This window comes from Pristiophorus japonicus, chromosome 8 (genome assembly GCF_044704955.1).
Source record: "Pristiophorus japonicus isolate sPriJap1 chromosome 8, sPriJap1.hap1, whole genome shotgun sequence".
Classification (NCBI taxonomy): Eukaryota; Metazoa; Chordata; class Chondrichthyes; family Pristiophoridae; genus Pristiophorus; species Pristiophorus japonicus.
The window spans coordinates 138,291,246-138,309,856 of NC_091984.1; positions in this window are offsets into that span (position 1 = coordinate 138,291,246).

Sequence of the window (18,611 nt, forward strand, 5' to 3'; positions counted from 1 at the left end):
GTGAGTCAGAGAGGCGGTTGGTGTGTCGGAGAGGCAGTTGGTGTGTAGGAGAGGCAGTTGGTGAGTCGGAGAGGCAGTTGGTGTGTCGGAGAGGCAGTTGGTGTGTCGGAGAGGCAGTTGGTGTGTCGGAAAGGCAGTTGGTGTGTCGGAGAGGCAGTTGGTGAGTCGGAGAGGCAGTTGGCATGTCGGAGAGGCAGTTGGTGTGTCGGAGAGGCAGTTAAAGTGTCGGAGAGGCAGTTGGTGAGTTGGAGAGGCAGTTGGCATGTCAGCGAGGCAGTTGGTGTGTCAGAGAAGCAGTTGGTGTGTCGGAGAGGCAGTTGGTGAGTCGGAGAGGCAGTTGGTGAGTAGGAGAGTCAGTTGGTGTGTCGGAGAGGCAGTTGGTGTGTAGGAGAGGCAGTTGGTGAGTCGGAGAGGCAGTTCGTGTGTCGGTGAGGCAGTTGGTGAGTGGGAGAGGCGGTTGGTTTGTCGGAGAGGCAGTTGGTGAGTCGGAGTCTCAGTTGGTGTGTCGCAGAGGCAGTTGGTGTGTCGGAGAGGCAGTTGGTGAGTCGGAGAGGGAGTTGGTGAGTCGGAGAGGCAGTTGGTGTGTCGGAGAGGCAGTTGGTGTGTCGGAAAGGCAGTTGGTGAGTCGGAGAGGCAGTTGGTGTGTCGGAGAGGCAGTTGGTGAGTCGGAGAGGGAGTTGGTGAGTCGGAGAGGCAGTTGGTGTGTCGGTGAGGCAGTCGGTGAGTCGGAGAGGCAGTCGGTGTGTCGGAGAGGCTGTAGGTGTGTCGGAGAGGCAGTAGGTGTGTCGGAGAGGCAGCCGATGAGTCGGAGAGGCAGTCGGTGTGTCGGAGAGGCAGTTGGTGTGTTGGAGAGGCAGTCGGTGAGTCGGAGAGGCAGTTGGTGTGTCGGAAAGGCAGTTGGTGTGTCGGAGAGGCAGTTGATGTGTCGGAGAGGCAGTTGGTGTGTCGGAGAGGCAGTTGGTGAGTCGGAGAGGCAGTTGGTGTGTCAGAGAGGCAGTTGGTGTGTCGGAGAGGCAGTTGGTGAGTCGGAGAGGCAGTTGGTGTGTCGGAGAGGCAGTTGATGTGACGGAGCGGCAATTGGTGAGTCGGAGAGGCAGTTGGTGAGTCGGAGAGGCAGTTGGTGAGTCGGAGAGGCAGTTGGTGTGTCGGAGAGGCAGTTGGTGTGTCGGAGAGGCAGTTGGCGTGTCGGAGAGGCAGTTGGTGAGTCGGTGAGGCAGTTGGCATGTCGGAGAGGCAGTTGGTGTGTCGGAGAGGCAGTTAGTGTGTCGGAGAGGCAGTTGGTGAATCGGAGAGGCAGTTGGCATGTCAGAGAGGCAGTTGGTGTGTCAGAGAAGCAGTTGGTGTGTCAGAGAGTCAGTTGGTGAGTCGGAGAGGCAGTTGGTGAGTAGGAGAGGCAGTTGGTGTGTCGGAGAGGCAGTTGGTGTGTAGGAGAGGCAGTTGGTGAGTCGGAGAGGCAGTTCGTGTGTCGGAGAGGCAGTTGGTGTGTCGGAGAGGCAGTTGGTGTGTCGGAGAGGCAGTTGGTGAGTCGGAGTGGCAGTTGGTGTGTCGGAGAGGCAGTTGGTGTGTCGGAGAGGCAGTTCGTGTGTCGGAGAGGCAGTTGGTGTGTCGGAGAATCAGTTGGTGTGTCGGAGAGGCAGTTGGTGTGTCGGAGGGGCAGTTGGTGAGTCGGAGAGTTTGTTGGTGTGTCGGAGAGGCAGTTGGTGTTTCGGAGAGGCAGTTGGTGAGTCGGAGAGACAGTTGGTGTGTCGAAGGGGCAGTTGGTGTGTCGGAGAGGCAGTTGGTGAGACGAAGAGAGGCAGTTGGAGTGTCGGAGAGGCAGTTGGTGAGTCGGAGAGGCAGTTGGTGTGGCGGAGAGGCAGTTGATGTGACGGAGCGGCAGTTGGTAAGTCGGAGAGGCAGTTGGTGAGTCGGAGAGGCAGTTGGTGAGTCGGAGAGGCGGTTGGTGAGTCAGAGAGGCGGTTGGTGTGTCGGAGAGGCAGTTGGTGTGTAGGAGAGGCAGTTGGTGAGTCGGAGAGGCAGTTGGTGTGTCGGCGAGGCAGTTGGTGTGTCGGAGAGGCAGTTGGTGTGTCGGAGAGGCAGTTGGCGTGTCGGAGAGGCAGTTGGTGAGTCGGAGAGGCAGTTGGCATGTCGGAGAGACAGTTGGTGTGTCGGAGAGGCAGTTAGTGTGTCGGAGAGGCAATTGGTGAGTCGGAGAGGCAGTTGGCATGTCAGAGAGGCAGTTGGTGTGTCAGAGAAGCAGTTGGTGTGTCGGAGAGGCAGTTGGTGATTCGGAGAGGCAGTTGGTGAGTAGGAGAGGCAGTTGGTGTGTCGGAGAGGCAGTTGGTGTGTAGGAGAGGCAGTTGGTGAGTCGGAGAGGCAGTTCGTGTGTCGGAGAGGCAGTTGGTGTGTCAGAGAGGCAGTTGGTGTGTCGGAGAGGCAGTTGGTGAGTCGGAGTGGCAGTTGGTGTGTCGGAGAGGCAGTTGGTGTGTCGGAGAGGCAGTTGGTGTGTCGGAGAGGCAGTTGATGTGACGGAGCGGCAGTTGGTGAGTCGGAGAGGCAGTTGGTGAGTCGCAGAGGCAGTTGATGAGTCGGAGAGGCAGTTGGTGAGTCGGAGAGGCAGTTGGTGAGTCGGAGAGGCATTTGGTGAGTCGGAGAGGCGGTTGGTGAGTCGGAGAGGCAGTTGCTGAGTCGGAGAGGCGGTTGGTGTGTCGGAGAGGCAGTTGATGAGTCGGAGAGGCAGTTGGTGTGTCGGAGAGGCAGTTGGTGAGTCGGAGAGGCAGTTGGTGTGTCGGAAACGCATTTGGTGCGTCGGAGAGGCAGTTGGTGAGTCGGAGAGGCAGTTGGTGTGTCGGAGAGGCAGTTGGTGCGTCGGAGAGGCAGTTGATGAGTCGGAGAGGCAGTTGGTGTTTCGGAGAAGCAGTTGGTGAGCCTGAGAGGCAGTTGGTGAGTCGGAGAGGCAGTTGGTGTGTCTGTGAGGCAGTTAATGAGTCGGAGAGGCAGTTGGTGTGTCAGAGAGACAGTTGATGAGTCGGAGAGGCAGTTCGTGTGTCGGAGAGTCAGTTGATGAGTCGGAGAGGCAGTTGGTGTGTCGGAGAGGCAGTTGGTGAGTCTGAGAGGCTGTTGGTGAGTCGGAGAGGCAGTTGCTGAGTCGGAGAGGCAGTTGGTGTGTCGGAGAGGCAGTTGATGAGTCGGAGAGGCAGTTGGTGTGTCGGAGAGGCAGTTGGTGTGTCGGAGAGGCAGTTGGTGTGTCGGAGAGGCAGTTAATGAGTCGGAGAGGCAGTTGGAGTGTCGGAGAGGCAGTTGATGAGTCGGAGAGGCAGTTGGTGCGTCGGAGAGGCAGTTAGTGTGTCGGAGAGGCAATTGGTGAGTCGGAGAGGCAGTTGGCATGTCAGAGAGGCAGTTGGTGTGTCAGAGAAGCAGTTGGTGTGTCGGAGAGGCAGTTGGTGATTCGGAGAGGCAGTTGGTGAGTAGGAGAGGCAGTTGGTGTGTCGGAGAGGCAGTTGGTGTGTAGGAGAGGCAGTTGGTGAGTCGGAGAGGCAGTTCGTGTGTCGGAGAGGCAGTTGGTGTGTCGGAGAGGCAGTTGGTGTGTCGGAGAGGCAGTTGGTGAGTCGGAGTGGTAGTTGGTGTGTCGGAGAGGCAGTTGGTGTGTCGGAGAGGCAGTTGGTGAGTCGGAGAGGCAGTTGGTGTGTCAGAGAGGCAGTTGGTGTGTCGGAGAGGCAGTTGGTGAGTCGGAGAGGCAGTTGGTGTGTCGGAGAGGCAGTTGATGTGATGGAGCGGCAGTTGATGAGTCGGAGAGGCAGTTGGTGATTCGCAGAGGCAGTTGATGAGTCGGAGAGGCAGTTGGTGAGTCGGAGAGGCAGTTGGTGAGTCGGAGAGGCATTTGGTGAGTCGGAGAGGCGGTTGGTGAGTCGGAGAGGCAGTTGCTGAGACGGAGAGGCGGTTGGTGTGTCGGAGAGGCAGTTGATGAGTCGGAGAGGCAGTTGGTGTGTCGGAGAGGCAGTTGGTGAGTCGGAGAGGCAGTTGGTGTGTCGAAAACGCATTTGGTGCGTCGGAGAGGCAGTTGGTGAGTCGGAGAGGCAGTTGGTGTGTCGGAGAGTCAGTTGATGAGTCGGAGAGGCAGTTGGTGTTTCGGAGAAGCAGTTGGTGTGTCTGTGAGGCAGTTAATGAGTCGGAGAGGCAGTTGGTGTGTCAGAGAGGCAGTTGATGAGTCGGAGAGGCAGTTTGTGTGTCGGAGAGTCAGTTGATGAGTCGGAGAGGCAGTTGGTGTGTCGGAGAGGCAGTTGGTGTGTCGGAGAGGCAGTTGGTGAGTCTGAGAGGCGGTTGGTGAGTCGGAGAGGCAGTTGCTGAGTCGGAGAGGCAGTTGGTGTGTCGGAGGGGCAGTTGGTGAGTCTGAGAGGCAGTTGGTGAGTCGGAGAGGCAGTTGATGTGTCGGAGAGGCAGTTAATGAGTCGGAGAGGCAGTTGGAGTGTCGGAGAGGCAGTTGATGAGTCGGAGAGGCAGTTGGTGCGTCGGAGAGGCAGTTGGTGCGTCGGAGAGGCAGTTGGTGCGTCGGAGAGGCAGTTGGTGAGTCGGAGAGGCAGTTGGTGAGTCGGAGATGCGGTTCGTGAGTCGGAAAGGCAGTAGGTGTGTCGGTGAGACAGTTGGTGAGTCGGAGAGGCAGTTGGTGTGTCGGAGAGGCAGTAGGTGTGTCGGAGAGGCAGTCGGTGTGTCGGAGAGGCAGTCGATGAGTCGGAGAGGCAGTTGGTGTGTCGGAGAGGCAGTCGGTGTGTCGGAGAGGCAGTCGGTGAGTCGGAGAGGCAGTTGGTGTGTCGGAGAGGCATTTGGTGAGTCGGAGAGGCGGTTGGTGAGTCGGAGAGGCAGTTGGTGAGTCGGAGAGGCAGTTGGTGTGTCGGAGAGGCAGTAGGTGTGTCGGAGAGGCAGCAGGTGTGTCGGAGAGGCAGCCGATGAGTCGGAGAGGCAGTCGGTGTGTCGGAGAGGCAGTTGGTGTGTTGGAGAGGCAGTCGGTGAGTCGGAGAGGCAGTAGGTGTGTCGGAGAGGCAGTTGGTGTGTCGGAGAGGCAGTTGATGTGTCGGAGAGGCAGTTGGTGAGTCGGAGAGGTAGTTGGTGAGTCGGAGAGGCAGTTGGTGAGGCGGAGAGGCAGTTGGTGTGTCAGAGAGGCAGTTGGTGTGTCGGAGAGGAAGTTGGTGAGTCGGAGAGGCAGTTGGTGTGTCGGAGAGGCAGTTGATGTGACGGAGCGGCAGTTGGTGAGTCGGAGAGGCAGCTGGTGAGTCGGAGAGGCAGTTGATGAGTCGGAGAGGCAGTTGGTGAGTCGGAGAGGCGGTTGGTGTGTCGGAGAGGCAGTTGGTGAGTCGGAGAGGCAGTTGGTGTGTCGGAGAGGCAGTTGGTGAGTCGGAGAGGCAGTTGGTGTGTCGGAGAGGCAGTTGGTGCGTCGGAGAGGCAGTTGATGAGTCGGAGAGGCAGTTGCTGTGTCGGAGAAGCAGTTGGTGAGCCTGAGAGGCAGTTGGTGAGTCGGAGAGGCAGTTGGTGTGTCGGAGAGGCAGTTAATGAGTCGGAGAGGCAGTTGGTGTGTCGGAGAGGCAGTTGATGAGTTGGAGAGGCAGTTGGTGTGTCGGAGAGGCAGTTGATGAGTCGGAGAGGCAGTTGGTGTGTCGGAGAGGCAGTTGGTGAGTCTGAGAGGCTGTTGGTGAGTCGGAGAGTAAGTTGCTGAGTCGGAGAGGCAGTTGGTGTGTCGGAGAGGCAGTTGATGAGTCGGAAAGGCAGTTGGTGTGTCGGAGAGGCAGTTGGTGAGTCTGAGAGGCAGTTGGTGAGTCGGAGAGGCAGTTGGTGTGTCGGAGAGGCAGTTAATGAGTCGGAGAGGCAGTTGGTGCGTCGGAGAGGCAGTTGGTGCGTCGGAGAGGCAGTTGGTGTGTCGGAGAGGCAGTTAATGAGTCGGAGAGGCAGTTGATGAGTCGGAGAGGCAGTTGGTGCGTCGGAGAGGCAGTTGGTGCGTCGGAGAGGCAGTTGGTGCGTCGGAGAGGCAGTTGGTGAGTCGGAGAGGCAGTTGGTGAGTCGGAGATGCGGTTCGTGAGTCGGAAAGGCAGTAGGTGTGTCGGTGAGGCAGTTGGTGAGTCGGAGAGGCAGTTGGTGTGTCGGAGAGGCAGTAGGTGTGTCGGAGAGGCAGTTGATGAGTCGGAAAGGCAGTTGGTGTGTCGGAGAGGCAGTTGGTGAGTCTGAGAGGCAGTTGGTGAGTCGGAGAGGCAGTTGGTGTGTCGGAGAGGCAGTCGATGAGTCGGAGAGGCAGTTGGTGTGTCGGAGAGGCAGTCGGTGTGTCGGAGAGGCAGTCGGTGAGTCAGAGAGGCAGTTGGTGTGTCGGAGAGGCATTTGGTGAGTCAGAGAGGCGGTTGGTGAGTCGGAGAGGCAGTTGGTGAGTCGGAGAGGCAGTTGGTGTGTCAGAGAGGCAGTTGGTGTGTCGGAGAGGCAGTTGGTGAGTCGGAGAGGCAGTTGGTGTGTCGGAGAGGCAGTTGATGTGACGGAGAGGCGGTTGGTGAGTCAGAGAGGCGGTTGGTGTGTCGGAGAGGCAGTTGGTGTGTAGGAGAGGCAGTTGGTGAGTCGGAGAGGCAGTTGGTGTGTCGGAGAGGCAGTTGGTGTGTCGGAGAGGCAGTTGGTGTGTCGGAGAGGCAGTTGGCGTGTCGGAGAGGCAGTTGGTGAGTCGGAGAGGCAGTTGGCATGTCGGAGAGGCAGTTGGTGTGTCGGAGAGGCAGTTAGTGTGTCGGAGAGTCAGTTGGTGAGTTGGAGAGGCAGTTGGCATGTCAGAGAGGCAGTTGGTGTGTCAGAGAAGTAGTTGGTGTGTCGGAGAGGCAGTTGGTGAGTCGGAGAGGCAGTTGGTGAGTAGGAGAGGCAGTTGGTGTGTCGGAGAGGCAGTTGGTGTGTAGGAGAGGCAGTTGATGAGTCGGAGAGGCAGTTGGTGCGTCGGAGAGGCAGTTGGTGCGTCGGAGAGGCAGTTGGTGCGTCGGAGAGGAAGTTGGTGAGTCGGAGAGGCAGTTGGTGAGTCGGAGATGCGGTTCGTGAGTCGGAAAGGCAGTTGGTGAGTCGGAGAGGCAGTTGGTGTGTCAGAGAGGCTGTTGGTGTGTCGGAGAGGCAGTTGGTGAGTCGGAGAGGCAGTTGGTGTGTCGGAGAGGCAGTTGATGTGACGGAGCGCCTGTTGGTGAGTCGGAGAGGCAGTTGTTGAGTCGGAGAGGCAGTTGGTGAGTCGGAGAGGCGGTTGGTGAGTCAGAGAGGCGGTTGGTGTGTCGGAGAGGCAGTTGGTGTGTAGGAGAGGCAGTTGGTGAGTCGGAGAGGCAGTTGGTGTGTCGGAGAGGCAGTTGGTGTGTCGGAGAGGCAGTTGGTGTGTCGGAGAGGCAGTTGGTGTGTCGGAGAGGCAGTTGGTGAGTCGGAGAGGCAGTTGGCATGTCGGAGAGGCAGTTGGTGTGTCGGAGAGGTAGTTAAAGTGTCGGAGAGGCAGTTGGTGAGTTGGAGAGGCAGTTGGCATGTCAGCGAGGCAGTTGGTGTGTAGGAGAGGCAGTTGGTGAGTCGGAGAGGCAGTTGGCATGTCGGAGAGGCAGTTGGTGTGTCGGAGAGGTAGTTAAAGTGTCGGAGAGGCAGTCGGTGAGTCGGAGAGGCAGTTGGTGTGTCGGAGAGGCAGTTGGTGTGTAGGAGAGGCAGTTGGTGAGTCGGAGAGGCAGTTGGTGAGTCGGAGTCTCAGTTGGTGTGTCGCAGAGGCAGTTGGTGTGTCGGAGAGGCAGTTGGTGAGTAGGAGAGTCAGTTGGTGTGTCGGAGAGGCAGTTGGTGTGTAGGAGAGGCAGTTGGTGAGTCGGAGAGGCAGTTGGTGAGTCGGAGTCTCAGTTGGTGTGTCGCAGAGGCAGTTGGTGAGTCGGAGAGGCAGTTGGTGAGTCGGAGTCTCAGTTCGTGTGTCGGTGAGGCAGTTGGTGAGTGGGAGAGGCGGTTGGTTTGTCGGAGAGGCAGTTGGTGAGTCGGAGTCTCAGTTGGTGTGTCGCAGAGGCAGTTGGTGTGTCGGAGAGGCAGTTGGTGAGTCGGAGAGGGAGTTGGTGAGTCGGAGAGGCAGTTGGTGTGTCGGAGAGGCAGTTGGTGTGTCGGAAAGGCAGTTGGTGAGTCGGAGAGGCAGTTGGTGTGTCGGAGAGGCAGTTGGTGAGTCGGAGAGGGAGTTGGTGAGTCGGAGAGGCAGTTGGTGTGTCGGTGAGGCAGTCGGTGAGTCGGAGAGGCAGTCGGTGTGTCGGAGAGGCTGTAGGTGTGTCGGAGAGGCAGTAGGTGTGTCGGAGAGGCAGCCGATGAGTCGGAGAGGCAGTCGGTGTGTCGGAGAGGCAGTTGGTGTGTTGGAGAGGCAGTCGGTGAGTCGGAGAGGCAGTTGGTGTGTCGGAAAGGCAGTTGGTGTGTCGGAGAGGCAGTTGATGTGTCGGAGAGGCAGTTGGTGTGTCGGAGAGGCAGTTGGTGAGTCGGAGAGGCAGTTGGTGTGTCAGAGAGGCAGTTGGTGTGTCGGAGAGGCAGTTGGTGAGTCGGAGAGGCAGTTGGTGTGTCGGAGAGGCAGTTGATGTGACGGAGCGGCAATTGGTGAGTCGGAGAGGCAGTTGGTGAGTCGGAGAGGCAGTTGGTGAGTCGGAGAGGCAGTTGGTGTGTCGGAGAGGCAGTTGGTGTGTCGGAGAGGCAGTTGGCGTGTCGGAGAGGCAGTTGGTGAGTCGGTGAGGCAGTTGGCATGTCGGAGAGGCAGTTGGTGTGTCGGAGAGGCAGTTAGTGTGTCGGAGAGGCAGTTGGTGAATCGGAGAGGCAGTTGGCATGTCAGAGAGGCAGTTGGTGTGTCAGAGAAGCAGTTGGTGTGTCAGAGAGTCAGTTGGTGAGTCGGAGAGGCAGTTGGTGAGTAGGAGAGGCAGTTGGTGTGTCGGAGAGGCAGTTGGTGTGTAGGAGAGGCAGTTGGTGAGTCGGAGAGGCAGTTCGTGTGTCGGAGAGGCAGTTGGTGTGTCGGAGAGGCAGTTGGTGTGTCGGAGAGGCAGTTGGTGAGTCGGAGTGGCAGTTGGTGTGTCGGAGAGGCAGTTGGTGTGTCGGAGAGGCAGTTCGTGTGTCGGAGAGGCAGTTGGTGTGTCGGAGAATCAGTTGGTGTGTCGGAGAGGCAGTTGGTGTGTTGGAGGGGCAGTTGGTGAGTCGGAGAGTTTGTTGGTGTGTCGGAGAGGCAGTTGGTGTTTCGGAGAGGCAGTTGGTGAGTCGGAGAGACAGTTGGTGTGTCGAAGGGGCAGTTGGTGTGTCGGAGAGGCAGTTGGTGAGACGAAGAGAGGCAGTTGGAGTGTCGGAGAGGCAGTTGGTGAGTCGGAGAGGCAGTTGGTGTGGCGGAGAGGCAGTTGATGTGACGGAGCGGCAGTTGGTAAGTCGGAGAGGCAGTTGGTGAGTCGGAGAGGCAGTTGGTGAGTCGGAGAGGCGGTTGGTGAGTCAGAGAGGCGGTTGGTGTGTCGGAGAGGCAGTTGGTGTGTAGGAGAGGCAGTTGGTGAGTTGGAGAGGCAGTTGGTGTGTCGGCGAGGCAGTTGGTGTGTCGGAGAGGCAGTTGGTGTGTCGGAGAGGCAGTTGGCGTGTCGGAGAGGCAGTTGGTGAGTCGGAGAGGCAGTTGGCATGTCGGAGAGACAGTTGGTGTGTCGGAGAGGCAGTTAGTGTGTCGGAGAGGCAATTGGTGAGTCGGAGAGGCAGTTGGCATGTCAGAGAGGCAGTTGGTGTGTCAGAGAAGCAGTTGGTGTGTCGGAGAGGCAGTTGGTGATTCGGAGAGGCAGTTGGTGAGTAGGAGAGGCAGTTGGTGTGTCGGAGAGGCAGTTGGTGTGTAGGAGAGGCAGTTGGTGAGTCGGAGAGGCAGTTCGTGTGTCGGAGAACCAGTTGGTGTGTCAGAGAGGCAGTTGGTGTGTCGGAGAGGCAGTTGGTGAGTCGGAGTGGCAGTTGGTGTGTCGGAGAGGCAGTTGGTGTGTCGGAGAGGCAGTTGGTGTGTCGGAGAGGCAGTTGATGTGACGGAGCGGCAGTTGGTGAGTCGGAGAGGCAGTTGGTGAGTCGCAGAGGCAGTTGATGAGTCGGAGAGGCAGTTGGTGAGTCGGAGAGGCAGTTGGTGAGTCGGAGAGGCATTTGGTGAGTCGGAGAGGCGGTTGGTGAGTCGGAGAGGCAGTTGCTGAGTCGGAGAGGCGGTTGGTGTGTCGGAGAGGCAGTTGATGAGTCGGAGAGGCAGTTGGTGTGTCGGAGAGGCAGTTGGTGAGTCGGAGAGGCAGTTGGTGTGTCGGAAACGCATTTGGTGCGTCGGAGAGGCAGTTGGTGAGTCGGAGAGGCAGTTGGTGTGTCGGAGAGGCAGTTGGTGCGTCGGAGAGGCAGTTGATGAGTCGGAGAGGCAGTAGGTGTTTCGGAGAAGCAGTTGGTGAGCCTGAGAGGCAGTTGGTGAGTCGGAGAGGCAGTTGGTGTGTCTGTGAGGCAGTTAATGAGTCGGAGAGGCAGTTGGTGTGTCAGAGAGACAGTTGATGAGTCGGAGAGGCAGTTCGTGTGTCGGAGAGTCAGTTGATGAGTCGGAGAGGCAGTTGGTGTGTCGGAGAGGCAGTTGGTGAGTCTGAGAGGCTGTTGGTGAGTCGGAGAGGCAGTTGCTGAGTCGGAGAGGCAGTTGGTGTGTCGGAGAGGCAGTTGATGAGTCGGAGAGGCAATTGGTGTGTCGGAGAGGCAGTTGGTGTGTCGGAGAGGCAGTTGGTGTGTCGGAGAGGCAGTTAATGAGTCGGAGAGGCAGTTGGAGTGTCGGAGAGGCAGTTGATGAGTCGGAGAGGCAGTTGGTGCGTCGGAGAGGCAGTTAGTGTGTCGGAGAGGCAATTGGTGAGTCGGAGAGGCAGTTGGCATGTCAGAGAGGCAGTTGGTGTGTCAGAGAAGCAGTTGGTGTGTCGGAGAGGCAGTTGGTGATTCGGAGAGGCAGTTGGTGAGTAGGAGAGGCAGTTGGTGTGTCGGAGAGGCAGTTGGTGTGTAGGAGAGGCAGTTGGTGAGTCGGAGAGGCAGTTCGTGTGTCGGAGAGGCAGTTGGTGTGTCGGAGAGGCAGTTGGTGTGTCGGAGAGGCAGTTGGCGAGTCGGAGTGGTAGTTGGTGTGTCGGAGAGGCAGTTGGTGTGTCGGAGAGGCAGTTGGTGAGTCGGAGAGGCAGTTGGTGTGTCAGAGAAGCAGTTGGTGTGTCGGAGAGGCAGTTGGTGAGTCGGAGAGGCAGTTGGTGTGTCGGAGAGGCAGTTGATGTGATGGAGCGGCAGTTGGTGAGTCGGAGAGGCAGTTGGTGATTCGCAGAGGCAGTTGATGAGTCGGAGAGGCAGTTGGTGAGTCGGAGAGGCAGTTGGTGAGTCGGAGAGGCATTTGGTGAGTCGGAGAGGCGGTTGGTGAGTCGGAGAGGCAGTTGCTGAGACGGAGAGGCGGTTGGTGTGTCGGAGAGGCAGTTGATGAGTCGGAGAGGCAGTTGGTGTGTCGGAGAGGCAGTTGGTGAGTCGGAGAGGCAGTTGGTGTGTCGGAAACGCATTTGGTGCGTCGGAGAGGCAGTTGGTGAGTCGGAGAGGCAGTTGGTGTGTCGGAGAGGCAGTTGATGAGTCGGAGAGGCAGTTGGTGTTTCGGAGAAGCAGTTGGTGTGTCTGTGAGGCAGTTAATGAGTCGGAGAGGCAGTTGGTGTGTCAGAGAGGCAGTTGATGAGTCGGAGAGGCAGTTTGTGTGTCGGAGAGTCAGTTGATGAGTCGGAGAGGCAGTTGGTGTGTCGGAGAGGCAGTTGGTGTGTCGGAGAGGCAGTTGGTGAGTCTGAGAGGCGGTTGGTGAGTCGGAGAGGCAGTTGCTGAGTCGGAGAGGCAGTTGGTGTGTCGGAGGGGCAGTTGGTGAGTCTGAGAGGCAGTTGGTGAGTCGGAGAGGCAGTTGGTGTGTCGGAGAGGCAGTTAATGAGTCGGAGAGGCAGTTGGAGTGTCGGAGAGGCAGTTGATGAGTCGGAGAGGCAGTTGGTGCGTCGGAGAGGCAGTTGGTGCGTCGGAGAGGCAGTTGGTGCGTCGGAGAGGCAGTTGGTGAGTCGGAGAGGCAGTTGGTGAGTCGGAGATGCGGTTCGTGAGTCGGAAAGGCAGTAGGTGTGTCGGTGAGACAGTTGGTGAGTCGGAGAGGCAGTTGGTGTGTCGGAGAGGCAGTAGGTGTGTCGGAGAGGCAGTCGGTGTGTCGGAGAGGCAGTCGATGAGTCGGAGAGGCAGTAGGTGTGTCGGAGAGGCAGTCGGTGTGTCGGAGAGGCAGTCGGTGAGTCGGAGAGGCAGTTGGTGTGTCGGAGAGGCATTTGGTGAGTCGGAGAGGCGGTTGGTGAGTCGGAGAGGCAGTTGGTGAGTCGGAGAGGCAGTTGGTGTGTCAGAGAGGCAGTTGGTGTGTCGGATAGGCAGTTGGTGAGTCGGAGAGGCAGTTGGTGTGTCGGAGAGGCAGTTGATGTGATGGAGCGGCAGTTGGTGAGTCGGAGAGGCAGTTGTTGAGTCGGAGAGGCAGTTGGTGAGTCGGAGAGGCGGTTGGTGAGTCAGAGAGGCGGTTGGTGTGTCGGAGAGGCAGTTGGTGAGTCGGAGAGGCAGTTGGTGTGTCGGAGAGGCAGTTGGTGTGTCGGAGAGGCAGTTGGTGTGTAGGAGAGGCAGTTGGTGAGTCGGAGAGGCAGTTGGTGTGTCGGAGAGGCAGTTGGTGTGTCGGAGAGGCAGTTGGTGTGTCGGAGAGGCAGTTGGCGTGTCGGAGAGGCAGTTGGTGAGTCGGAAAGGCAGTTGGTGAGTCGGAGAGGCAGTTGGTGTGTCGGAGAGGCAGTTGGTGAGTCGGAGAGGCAGTTAGTGTGTCAGAGAGGCAGTTGGTGTGTCGGAAAGGCAGTTGGTGAGTCGGAGAGGCAGTTGCTGTGTCGGAGAGGCAGTTGGTGAGTCGGAGAGGGAGTTGGTGAGTCGGAGAGGCAGTTGGTGTGTCGGTGAGGCAGTCGGTGAGTCGGAGAGGCAGTCGGTGTGTCAGAGAGGCAGTAGGTGTGTCGGAGAGGCAGTAGGTGTGTCGGAGAGGCAGCCGATGAGTCGGAGAGGCAGTCGGTGTGTCGGAGAGACAGTCGGTGAGTCGGAGAGGCAGTTGGTGCGTCGGAGAGGCAGTTGGTGTGTCGGAGAGGCAGTTGGTGTGTCGGTGAGGCAGTCGGTGAGTCGGAGAGGCAGTCGGTGTGTCAGAGAGGCAGTTGGTGTGTTGGAGAGACAGTCGGTGAGTCGGAGAGGCAGTTGGTGCGTCGGAGAGGCAGTTGGTGTGTCGGAGAGGCAGTTGATGTGTCGGAGAGGCAGTTGGTGAGTCGGAGAGGCAGTTGGTGTGTCGGAGAGGCAGTTGGTGTGTCGGAGAGGCAGTTGGTGAGTCGGAGAGGTAGTTGGTGAGTTGGTGAGGCAGTTGGTGAGGCGGAGAGGCAGTTGGTGTGTCAGAGAGGCAGTTGGTGTGTAGGAGAGGCAGTTGGTGAGTCGGAGAGGCAGTTGGTGTGTCAGAGAGGCAGTTGGTGTGTCGGAGAGGCAGTTGGTGAGTCGGAGAGGCAGTTGGTGTGTCGGAGAGGCAGTTGATGTGACGGAGCGGCAGTTGGTGAGTCGGAGAGGCAGTTGGTGAGTCGGAGAGGCAGTTGGTGAGTCAGAGAGGCGGTTGGTGAGTCAGAGAGGCGGTTGGTGTGTCGGAGAGGCAGTTGGTGTGTAGGAGAGGCAGTTGGTGGGTCGGAGAGGCAGTTGGTGTGTCGGAGATGCAGTTGGTGTGTCGGAGAGGCAGTTGGTGTGTCGGAGAGGCAGTTGGCGTGTCGGAGAGGCAGTTGGTGAGTCGGAGAGGCAGTTGGCATGTCGGAGGGGCAGTTGGTGTGTCGGAGAGGCAGTTAGTGTGTCGGAGAGGCAGTTGGTGAGTCGGAGAGGCAGTTGGCATGTCAGAGAGGCAGTTGGTGTGTCAGAGAAGCAGTTGGTGTGTCGGAGAGGCAGTTGGTGAGTCGGAGAGTTTGTTGGTGTGTCGGAGAGGCAGTTGGTATTTTGGAGAGGCAGTTGGTGAGTCGGAGAGGCAGTTGGTGAGTAGGAGAGGCAGTTGGTGTGTCGGAGAGGCAGTTGGTGTGTCGGAGAGGCAGTTTGTGTGTCGGAGAGGCAGTTGGTGTGTCGGAGAGGCAGTTGGTGTGTCGGAGAGGCAGTTGGTGTGTCGGAGGTGCATTTGGTGTGTCGGAGAGGCAGTTGGTGAGTCGGAGAGTTTGTTGGTGTGTCGGAGAGGCAGTTGGTATTTCGGAGAGGCAGTTGGTGAGTCGGAGAGACAGTTGGTGTGTCGAAGGGGCAGTTGGTGTGTCGGAGAGGCAGTTGGTGAGACGAAGAGAGGCAGTTGGTGTGTCGGAGAGGCAGTTGGTGAGTCGGAGAGGCAGTTGGTGAGTCGGAGAGGCAGTTGGTGTGTCGGAGAGGCAGTTGCTGTGTCGGAGAGGCAATTGGTGAGTCGGAGAGGCAGTTGGAGATTCGGAGAGGCAGTTGGTGTGTCGGAGAGGCAGTTGCTGTGTCGGAGAGGCAGTTGGTGAGTCGGAGAGGCAGTTGGTGAGTCGGAGAGGCAGTTGGTGAGTTGGAGAGGCAGTTGGTGTGTCGGAGAGGCAGTTGGTGTGTCGGAGAGGCAGTTGGTGTGTCGGAGAGGCAGTTGGTGAGTCGGAGAGGCAGTTGGTGTGTCGGAGAGGCAGTTGGTGTGTCGGAGAGGCAGTTGCTGAGTCGGAGAGACAGTTGGCGTGTCGGAGAGGCAGTTGGTGAGTCGGAGAGGCAGTTGGTGAGTCGGAGAGGCAGTTGGTGAGTCGGAGAGGCAGTTGGTGAGTCGGAGAGGCAGTTGGTGAGTCGGAGAGGCAGTTGGCGTGTCGGAGAGGCAGTTGGTGAGTCGGAGAGGCAGTTGGTGTGTCGGAGAGGCAGTTGATGTGACGGAGCGGCAGTTGGTGAGTCGGAGAGGCAGTTGGTGAGTCGGAGAGGCAGTTGGTGAGTCGGAGAGGCGGTTGGTGAGTCAGAGAGGCGGTTGGTGTGTCGGAGAGGCGATAGGTGTGTAGGAGAGGCAGTTGGTGAGTCGGAGAGGCAGTTGGTGTGTCGGAGAGGCAGTTGGCGTGTCGGAGAGGCAGTTGGCGTGTCGGAGAGGCAGTTGGTGAGACGGAGAGGCAGTTGGCATGTCGGAGAGGCAGTTGGTGTGTCGGAGAGGCAGTTAGTGTGTCGGAGAGGCAGTTGGTGTGTCGGAGAGGCAGTTGGTGAGTCAGAGAGTCAGTTGGTGTGTCGGAGAGGCAGTTGGTGTTTCGGAGAGGCAGTTGGTGAGTCGGAGAGACTGTTGGTGTGTCGGAGAGGCAGTTGGTGAGACGAAGATAGGCAGTTGGAGTGTCGGAGAGGCAGTTGGTGAGTCGGAGAGGCAGTTGGTGTGTCGGAGAGGCAGTTGATGTGACGGAGCGGCAGTTGGTAAGTCGGAGAGGCAGTTGGTGAGTCGGAGAGGCAGTTGGTGAGTCGGAGAGGCGGTTGGTGAGTCAGAGAGGCGGTTGGTGTGTCGGAGAGGCAGTTGGTGTGTAGGAGAGGCAGTTGGTGAGTCGGAGAGGCAGTTGGTGTGTTGGCGAGGCAGTTGGTGTGTCGGAGAGGCAGTTGGTGTGTCGGAGAGGCAGTTGGCATGTCGGAGAGGCAGTTGGTGAGTCGGAGAGGCAGTTGGCATGTCGGAGAGACAATTGGTGTGTCGGAGAGGCAGTTAGTGTTTCGGAGAGGCAATTGGTGAGACGGAGAGGCAGTTGGCATGTCAGAGAGGCAGTTGGTGTGTCAGAGAAGCAGTTGGTGTGTCGGAGAGGCAGTTGGTGATTCGGAGAGGCAGTTGGTGAGTAGGAGAGGCAGTTGGTGTGTCGGAGAGGCAGTTGGTGAGTCGGAGTGGCAGTTGGTGTGTCGGAGAGGCAGTTGGTGTGTCGGAGAGGCAGTTGGTGAGTCGGAGAGGCAGTTGGTGTGTCAGAGAGGCAGTTGGTGTGTCGGAGAGGCAGTTGGTGAGTCGGAGAGGCAGTTGGTGTGTCGGAGAGGCAGTTGATGTGACGGAGCGGCAGTTGGTGAGTCGGAGAGGCAGTTGGTGAGTCGGAGAGGCAGTTGATGAGTCGGAGAGGCAGTTGGTGAGTCGGAGAGGCAGTTGGTGAGTCGGAGAGGCATTTGGTGTCGGAGAGGCGGTTGGTGAGTCGGAGAGGCAGTTGCTGAGTCGGAGAGGCGGTTGGTGTGTCGGAGAGGCAGTTGATGAGTCGGAGAGGCAGTTGGTGTGTCGGAGAGGCAGTTGGTGAGTCGGAGAGGCAGTTGGTGTGTCGGAAACGCATTTGGTGTGTCGGAGAGGCAGTTGGTGTGTCGGAGAAGCAGATGGTGAGCCTGAGAGGCAGTTGGTGAGTCGGAGAGGCAGTTGGTGTGTCAGAGAGGCAGTTGATGAGTCGGAGAGGCAGTTCGTGTGTCGGAGAGTCAGTTGATGAGTCGGAGAGGCAGTTGGTGTGTCGGAGAGGCAGTTGGTGAGTCTGAGAGGCTGTTGGTGAGTCGGAGAGGCAGTTGCTGAGTCGGAGAGGCAGTTGGTGTGTCGGAGAGGCAGTTGATGAGTCGGAGAGGCAGTTGTTGTGTCGGAGGGGCAGTTGGTGAGTCTGAGAGGCAGTTGGTGAGTCGGAGAGGCAGTTGGTGTGTCGGAGAGGCAGTTAATGAGTCGGAGAGGCAGTTGGAGTGTCGGAGAGGCAGTTGATGAGTCGGAGAGGCAGTTGGTGCGTCGGAGAGGCAGTTGGTGCGTCGGAGAGGCAGTTGTTGCGTCGGAGAGGCAGTTGGTGAGTCGGAGAGGCAGTTGGTGAGTCGGAGATGCGGTTCGTGAGTCGGAAAGGCAGTAGGTGTGTCGGTGAGGCAGTTGGTGAGTCGGAGAGGCAGTTGGTGTGTCGGAGAGGCAGTCGGTGTGTCGGAGAGGCAGTCGATGAGTCGGAGAGGCAGTTGGTGTGTCGGAGAGGCAGTTGGTGTGTCGGAGAGGCAGTTAGTGTGTCGGAGAGGCAGTTGGTGAGTAGGAGAGACAGTTGGCATGTCAGAGAGGCAGTTGGTGTGTCAGAGAAGCAGTTGGTGTGTCGGAGAGGCAGTTGGTGAGTCGGAGAGGCAGTTGGTGAGTAGGAGAGGCAGTTGGTGTGTCGGAGAGGCAGTTGGTGAGTCGGAGAGGCTGTTAGTGTGTCAGAGAGGCAGTTGGTGTGTCGGAAAGGCAGTTGGTGAGTCGGAGAGGCAGTTGCTGTGTCGGAGAGGCAGTTGGTGAGTCGGAGAGGGAGTTGGTGAGTCGGAGAGGCAGTTGGTGTGTCGGTGAGGCAGTCGGTGAGTCGGAGAGGCAGTCGGTGTGTCAGAGAGGCAGTAGGTGTGTCGGAGAGGCAGTAGGTGTGTCGGAGAGGCAGCCGATGAGTCGGAGAGGCAGTCGGTGTGTCGGAGAGACAGTCGGTGAGTCGGAGAGGCAGTTGGTGCGTCGGAGAGGCAGTTGGTGTGTCGGAGAGGCAGTTGGTGTGTCGGTGAGGCAGTCGGTGAGTCGGAGAGGCAGTCGGTGTGTCAGAGAGGCAGTTGGTGTGTTGGAGAGACAGTCGGTGAGTCGGAGAGGCAGTTGGTGCGTCGGAGAGGCAGTTGGTGTGTCGGAGAGGCAGTTGATGTGTCGGAGAGGCAGTTGGTGAGTCGGAGAGGCAGTTGGTGTGTCGGAGAGGCAGTTGGTGTGTCGGAGAGGCAGTTGGTGAGTCGGAGAGGTAGTTGGTGAGTTGGTGAGGCAGTTGGTGAGGCGGAGAGGCAGTTGGTGTGTCAGAGAGGCAGTTGGTGTGTAGGAGAGGCAGTTGGTGAGTCGGAGAGGCAGTTGGTGTGTCAGAGAGGCAGTTGGTGTGTCGGAGAGGCAGTTGGTGAGTCGGAGAGGCAGTTGGTGTGTCGGAGAGGCAGTTGATGTGACGGAGCGGCAGTTGGTGAGTCGGAGAGGCAGTTGGTGAGTCGGAGAGGCAGTTGGTGAGTCAGAGAGGCGGTTGGTGAGTCAGAGAGGCGGTTGGTGTGTCGGAGAGGCAGTTGGTGTGTAGGAGAGGCAGTTGGTGGGTCGGAGAGGCAGTTGGTGTGTCGGAGATGCAGTTGGTGTGTCGGAGAGGCAGTTGGTGTGTCGGAGAGGCAGTTGGCGTGTCGGAGAGGCAGTTGGTGAGTCGGAGAGGCAGTTGGCATGTCGGAGGGGCAGTTGGTGTGTCGGAGAGGCAGTTAGTGTGTCGGAGAGGCAGTTGGTGAGTCGGAGAGGCAGTTGGCATGTCAGAGAGGCAGTTGGTGTGTCAGAGAAGCAGTTGGTGTGTCGGAGAGGCAGTTGGTGAGTCGGAGAGTTTGTTGGTGTGTCGGAGAGGCAGTTGGTATTTTGGAGAGGCAGTTGGTGAGTCGGAGAGGCAGTTGGTGAGTAGGAGAGGCAGTTGGTGTGTCGGAGAGGCAGTTGGTGTGTCGGAGAGGCAGTTTGTGTGTCGGAGAGGCAGTTGGTGTGTCGGAGAGGCAGTTGGTGTGTCGGAGAGGCAGTTGGTGTGTCGGAGGTGCATTTGGTGTGTCGGAGAGGCAGTTGGTGAGTCGGAGAGTTTGTTGGTGTGTCGGAGAGGCAGTTGGTATTTCGGAGAGGCAGTTGGTGAGTCGGAGAGACAGTTGGTGTG